The sequence below is a fragment of the Pinus tabuliformis genome, chromosome X, assembly GCF_031772625.1.
Source record: "Pinus tabuliformis cultivar Carrire ecotype Pingquan chromosome X, CPIR1, whole genome shotgun sequence".
NCBI classification, from domain to species: Eukaryota; Viridiplantae; Streptophyta; class Pinopsida; order Pinales; family Pinaceae; genus Pinus; species Pinus tabuliformis.
The window spans coordinates 463,205,801-463,213,182 of NC_142308.1; the positions used below are offsets into that span (position 1 = coordinate 463,205,801).

Below are 7,382 nucleotides of genomic sequence, written 5' to 3' on the forward strand. Positions count from 1 at the left end.
AGGGGAAAAATAATTTGACTCACAAGTAACAATTTATTTACCATATGCACAATTTGGAAGTCACTCAACTCAACTCATCGCATTCCCCGCTTGAGCTTCCTTCCATCGACATAGGCCACTATATATACCTATATAATACTAGCAAGTGACTCAGTTGTCTACGAAGCAAGCCAATCAAGAAAGAAAAATTTGTTTGCCAAATTTTATTCCAGTGCATATAGCTAATATTTGCTGTAATGGCTAGTGTTTTTGTTGCTTCTTCTACTCTGTCGACAAGTAAAGTAATAGCACCATGATCAGGAGGATGTCCAATCCTCATCCAAATGTCTGGGATTACGATTTTGTGCAATCTCTTCAATCCCCTTATACTATGAGTAATTCTATTCTTTCTTCTGATCAGATCAAGTATTTATATCACTTTTGATAATGATCACTAACTGTGTTAATTGAACAGGATTCTTGCTATGGAGAACGCACGAAGACACTTATTAGGGAGATTAAGCTGATGCTTACAGGTGAAGGAGATGCTTTAATGATCACCCCATGTGATTATGACATAGCATGGGTAGCCAGGGTGCCCACCATTGATGGCTTCTCGACTGCAATTTCCCTAAACAGTTGTTTCGATTTTGAAAACTAGTTAAAAGATGGTTCATGGGGAACTGAGTCACACTTTCTCCTGTCCAACTGCCTGCTTGCCACTCTTTCATGTGTTATTTCACTCCTTAAAAGGAAATTTGGGCATGTGCAAGTAGAGCATGGTAAGAACTGAAATTGGGATTTGAGAGTTTTCTTTTTAATTCTCCTTAAATGGAAAGTTGGGATGTGTGAGTGGAGTAGGGCAAGAATTAAAATTGGGATTTGAGAGTTATTTTTTTATTTTTATTTTATCATTGTCATCATGTAGGGTTCATACTAGTCATCAGGTTAATCTTTCATGGTTTTTCTTAAAATATTTACCAAAATTTTGATCCTTCAAATTTCATTTCCTTGCATCAAGAGAGCAATTTTTGAACAACTGTTGTGGATATATTTCCCTAGAGCCACTTTTGTGCATATAAACCTTGCAGTAACCTCGTGATCATGCAATTTTCATTAATTGTAATGACAATTGCCACTGATCTGTATATAAATGCATTGAATTCATGAAAAGCAATCAGGAAGCAATAAAGGATGAAAGCGATCAAGATAGCTGTGTAACAGACTTTGAGATCATCTTTCCTTCCTTGATAAGAGAAGCCTAATCTCTGCACCTTGGAATTCCCTACGACTTGCCTTATGTGCATATGATCCAGATGAAAGGGCAAGAGAAGCTAGCCGAGTATGTGAATTCAAATTAACATATTGTCAATTTAACAACCGAATTAGACCATATTACTTAATGTTATGCAAATTCTAATAAATGAATGTTTCATCTTCCCTCTCTAGGGATGAAAGTCATGGTGGAACATTGTTTTCATCTTTGGAGGGCATACAAGATACGGTTGACTGGGAAACAATACTTGATGTTCAAAGCCAAGATGGGTCTTTCTTAGGCTCACCTGCTTCTACTGCCTACGTCTTCATGCACATTGGAGACATCAAATGCCTTGAATTCCTGAACAACGTGCTCACTAAGTTTGGAAGTTTTGGTATGTATGGAGGTTTCATGTTGTTTGCATCTTGGCCCTATCCTTGCTTTACTTTTCAAAATTCAATAAATTTAATTAACTATGCATAATGCAGTTCCCTTCTTGTATCCCGTGGATCTGCTGGAAGGCCTCTTAATGGTGGATAATATTGTATGCCTTGGAATCGATAGACACTTTGAAAAGGAAATCAAGGAAATTCTCGATTGTGTTTACAGGTATCATAAAAATTTTAATTTCACTATTCTTCCCTTCCCCATTTTCTCTAAAAAATCCTTCAACGTAACATTTATGACATGTCCTGCATACAGGCATGGGAATGAAAGTCTGAAGCCCATTGCAGATCTTGAGACTACTGCTTTGGGATTTTGACTTCTTCGACTGCATCGGTACATTGTAACTCTAGGTGGGTACTATGGATTGTGTTTCTTTGCAAAAGGGTAGAAGTTCAAATCCCCAGCGGTATAATATGTATATTTTTTTGAAATATTCTGGAATGGCAGGGATAGGAATGAGGTCAAAAATTGACCTCATTCCTATCTATACAATTCCATAGTTATTCGAGTTCATGCTTAACTTATATCCATGGTAGATTTTAGAATTATTTCTATTCATGCTAAACTTGTATTTATTCCAAATTCCAAAAATATCTTGGAATCTGGAGATTAAGAGAAATCTACAATAACATAAAAATGCTCCTCCTATCCATAAAGAATATTCCCTAAATTGGCAATAGAGAATTCAGTGCTCTAGAGATTTAGGAAAATCTGACTTAACCTTTAAATATCTGACTTAACCTTCAAATCATCATCATATTTCGTTCTCTCTTCTAACCTTTGCACGTTGTATTAACAGCTGTTTTCAACAACTTCAATGATGCTGATGGGCATTTCTTTTGCTCAACCAGTCAATTTAACAAAAATGTAGCAAGCATGTTGAGCTTGTATAGAGCTTCCCAACTCACATTCCCTGGAAAATCTATTTTGGATGAAGCTAGAGACTTTGCCACAAAATATTTAAGAGAAGCTCTTGAGAAAAGTGAGATTTTCACTGCATGGAACAACAAGAAAAATGTAAGCCAGGAGGTAACCTACTGTCCAAACATGTCGACTTGCTTATTTGTTTTTCTCCACAGAAGTGATTGAATGAGTTTCTAATATTTTGTTTACCGTTGCCAGATTCAATACGAGCTGGAGAATTCTTGGCATGCCAGTGTTTCCAGAGTAGAAGCAAAGAGATATTGTCAAGGGTATAGCTCAGATTATGCATGCTTAGCCAAAAGTGTTTATAAGTAAGTGAGACCCCAGATTCAATTTCACTTTCATAATTTCTCTTCATCCTTTTTCCCAAATTTAGCATAATTTGTAGGTTCTTTCCTTTCATGCCTGGCTGATAATAATAATAATACTGACCAGATGCTCCATTTTTATCCAATTTCAGGTTTCTCAGAGTAAACAACCAAAAGATTTTAGAATTGGCTAAACATGACTTCAACATTATCCAAGCAATTCATCAAAAAGAGATGAAGCATGTCACTACATAATAAACCAACCTAATGATTTATGCTATTATTCCATAATGTAGTATATACCCACTCTATTCTAATTACTCAGAAATTAGAAAAGAAATTACTTACTCAGTTTCAAACTTCTTATAATTCCTTCTTTGAATGATGAAACTTGTTCTAATTCCTTCTTTGATTGATTCTACCCCACAGTTGTTGGAGTTTTGTCAAACAGTAAGCGTTCATCCGGTAGACTATCAAACATGGCATATAGGCTCACAAGTTTTGTATTCTCGATTGTGTTTATAGGTATCATAAAATTTTTAATTTCACTATTCTTCCCTTCACCATTTTCTCTGAAAAATCCTTCAACGTAACATTTATGACATGTCCTGCATACAGGCATTGGAACAAAAGTTTGAAGCCCATTGCAGATCTTGAGATCACTGCTTTGGGATTTTGACTTCTTTGGTTGCATCGATACAGTGTAACTCTAGGTGGGTACTATGGATTGTGTTTCTTTGCAAAAGGGTACAAGTTCAAATCCCCAGGCGTATAGTATGTATATTGTTCTGAAAGATTCTAGAATGGCAGGGATAGGAATGAGGTCAAAAATTAACCTCATTCTTGTCTATACAATTCCATAATTATTCCAGTTCATGCTAAACTTATATCCATGGCAGATTTTAGAATTATTTATGTTCATGCTAAACTTGTATTTATTCCAGATTCCAAAAATATCTTGGAATGTGACGATTAAGAGAAATCTAAAATAACATAAAAATGCTTCTCCTATCCATACAAAATATTGCCTAAATTGGCAATAGAGAATTCAGTGCTCTATAGAACTAGGAAAATATGACTTACCCTTTAAATCGTCATCATCTTCTGTTCTCTCTTCTAACCTTTGCACGTCGTATTAACAGCCGTTTTCGACAACTTCAAAGATGCCAATGGGCATTTCTTTTTCTCAACCAGTCAATTTAACAAAAATGTAGCAAGCATGTTGAGCCTATATAGAGCTTCCCAACTCGCATTCCCTGGATAAACTATTTTGGATCAAGCTAGAGACTTTTCCACAAAATATTTAAGAGAATCTCTTAAGAAAAGTGAGATTTTCATTGCATTGAACAACAAGAAAAACGTAAGCCAGGAGGTAACCTACTGTCTAGACATGTCGACTCACTTATTTGTTTTTCTCCATGGAAGTGATTGAATGAGTTTCTAATATTTTGTTTACCATTGCGAGATTCAATAGGAGCTGGAGAATTCTTGGCATGCCAGTGTTTCCAGAGTAGAAGCAAAGAGATATTGTCAAGGGTATAGTTCATATTATGCACACTTAGCCAGAAGTTTCTATAAGTAAGTGAGACCCCAGATTCAATTTCACTTTCATAATTTCTCTTCATCCTTTCTCCCAAATTTAGCATAATTTGTAGGTTATTTCCTTTCGTGCTTGGCTGATAATAATAATAAGACTAACCAGGTGCTCCATTTTTATCCAATTTCAGGCTGCCTAGAGTAAACAACCAAAAGATTTTAGAATTGGCTAAACATGACTTCAACTAGACAATTCATCAAAAAGAGATGAAGCATTTCACTACATAATAAACCAACCTAATGATTTATGCTATTATTCCAGAATGTAGTACATATCCACTCTATTCTAATTACTTAGAAATTAGAAAAGAAATTACTTACTTAGTTTCAAATTTCTTATAATTCCTTCTTTGAATGATGAAACTTGTTCTAATTCCTTCTTTGATTGATTCTGCTCCACAACTGTTGGAATTTTGTCAAACAGTAAGTGTTCATCTGACAGACTATCGCACATGGCATATAGGTTCACAAGTTTCGTACTAAAGAAAATATTAGGCTAAAAGATGCTAGAAAGCATGTGGGTATAAACTTGTTTTCCCTTCGAGAGAGCCTTGTTTCTAGTACATAGCTGTAATAAAGAATTATAGGTAATATGTTTGAGTTGAATGCCTCGGTGGTTTTGAAAATTCAGGATTCCTATTGCCTCCTTCATTCTCCCTTCTCTGCAAAGCCAGATTATATCTGAATTGATTCTCTACGAGGATGTTGTTTCCTGGAGAGTAGTTATGGCACTCGTTATGGTTGAGGTTTTAGCACTCATTATTTCAATGATTTCCTTAGAAAACTACAGTATGGTGTTTTGATGGGTTGAAGCCATTCATCATGTAAACCATTTGCACGGTTTTGGCTTCTGAGGAAAGCATCCTTATGAATTCCAGGAATTGTTGCGAAAGCATCCATGGCAAGCTGAACTGGGTAGTGCATGAATTACACGCTAAAGAAAATATCAGGCTCAAAGCCACACGAAAGCATGTGGGTATAGACTTGTTTTCCCTTTAAGAGAGCCTTGTTTCCAGTACATGGTTGTAATAAAGAATTATAGGTAACAGGTTCGAGTTGAATGCCTCGGTGGTCCGAAAAACTCAAGCTTCCTAAGTGAGATTATCACTGCATTGATTCTCTGTGAGGATGATATTTCCTTGAGAGCACCTATGGTGCTCACTGCTATGGTTGAGGCTTTAACACATTATTTCGTTGATTCCCTTAGAAAAACACAGTATGGTGTTGATATGGGCTGAAGGCTTTCTTCACTTAAAATGTTTGCATGGTTTTGGCTTCTGAGGAAAGCATCTTTGCAAAGTCCAGGAATGGTTGCGAAAGCGTCCGTGGAAAGCTGAACTGAGTAGTGCAAGAATGAGCTTATGTCCTTTCGTTGGCAACATTTGTAATAAATGCTTTTACACCTCATTTTGTATCATAATGTCGATGTTGGAGGAGATTGCTAGTCTTTCCTGGTTCAGTTTCAAGAAGTCTGAAGAATGTAAGGTGAAGTTGCAGGGGATGGACCAGGGGCATTTTTCTATTGACACCTATATTTTCGAAGTCACGCCCTTGCTCTTTATGGTGGAGCTTAGGAAGATCGGAGGGGATTTTCTGGAATACAATAATTTCTATAATCAGGATCTAAATCCTGGCCTCAATGACATCATCTGGACATGGGATGGAAATCGATAATAAATATATATTCACTGCGTATGCTGCATGATGATTGTCCACTTTAAAACTATTTTTGAGTTAAATGATTGGTTGAATTTGCTGCTCTATGTTGATTGTGAATATATTCCTGGAAGAATTGATAGGATTGAGATGGAGTTGTTTCTGTCCTTTTGTTTTCAATATATTTGTGGCAGGATTAGTAGGATTTAGATGGTGGTTGATATGGTAATCCTCTTCAAAGACCGTGGGAAGGAAGATCTCAAGTCCAACTATAACTACAATTCTTGTATTAGCTTGGCCACTTAACTACAGTCAAACCCCACTCCCTTTTAGCGTTGATATAATGTGTTTGGAAGCCTAATTTTCTATAGGATTCATCTAATTGTTCCAATCTCTTAAGATATGATAGAATTCTAAATGATCAAAGTAAGAGGTTCTAACAAATTTGTCATCCACTAGAGGTGAGAACCTTAAAACTAAGATTAATTTAAAGTTGTTATGTTATGAATTTTCTTCATGAGTTTGAGGCAATTCTAATGCATTATTCACAGAAATAAGGTTGAATATTCTTATGGGCTGATTGTTTACACCATCCTTTAATTGTGGAAAATATTTCAAACAAATGTTTTTTTGAACTGGTTTCCTCTTATTTACCTTTAGCACCATTCAATTCAGTTACCTTCTGTTTAGAAGTGCTGAGTAGGGGGTGTATATTCTGCAAAAGTTGTGAAAGCACAATTACAATCATAAGCATGTCAATGAGAGTTCTGAGCTGACCATTGATGAGCAAGTTAATTTTAGGCGAAAGCTTTATTAACACTATTTTTCCACTAAAAAATATCTAGAGGAAATTAAAAGTAAAATATTTTTGCATAGATTATAGAAAAAGATAAAATGGTACTTCAAGATGCTCCCAAACACACTAATTATTATAGATCACTGTTATCTAAACTTGATTTCTTTAACAAGAACCTAAATAGAGACATAAATCAGTTATAAATTTATTTTAATTGATGGAGACACCTAATATGAACTTTTTCATCTGATTATAACTCAATAATATGGAGTTTTTAATGATACCAAAACTTTTATTGGACATTTCTGAGAAATAATCATTGCTCTATGCATAACTCATAGAGCGAAAATAATTCATTTTATATGGTGTATAGTTCTTTGCAAAATAACCCTGATAATGGGAATTCAAGCACAGCCAC

General features: G+C 35.4%; 1 pseudogene; it reads left to right on the plus strand.

Moving 5' to 3' along the window:
- The first annotated feature begins 236 nt into the window (after positions 1-236).
- On the plus strand, positions 237-3,171 carry LOC149140636 (alpha-bisabolene synthase-like; annotated as a pseudogene).
- Positions 3,172-7,382: the final 4,211 nt, after the last annotated feature.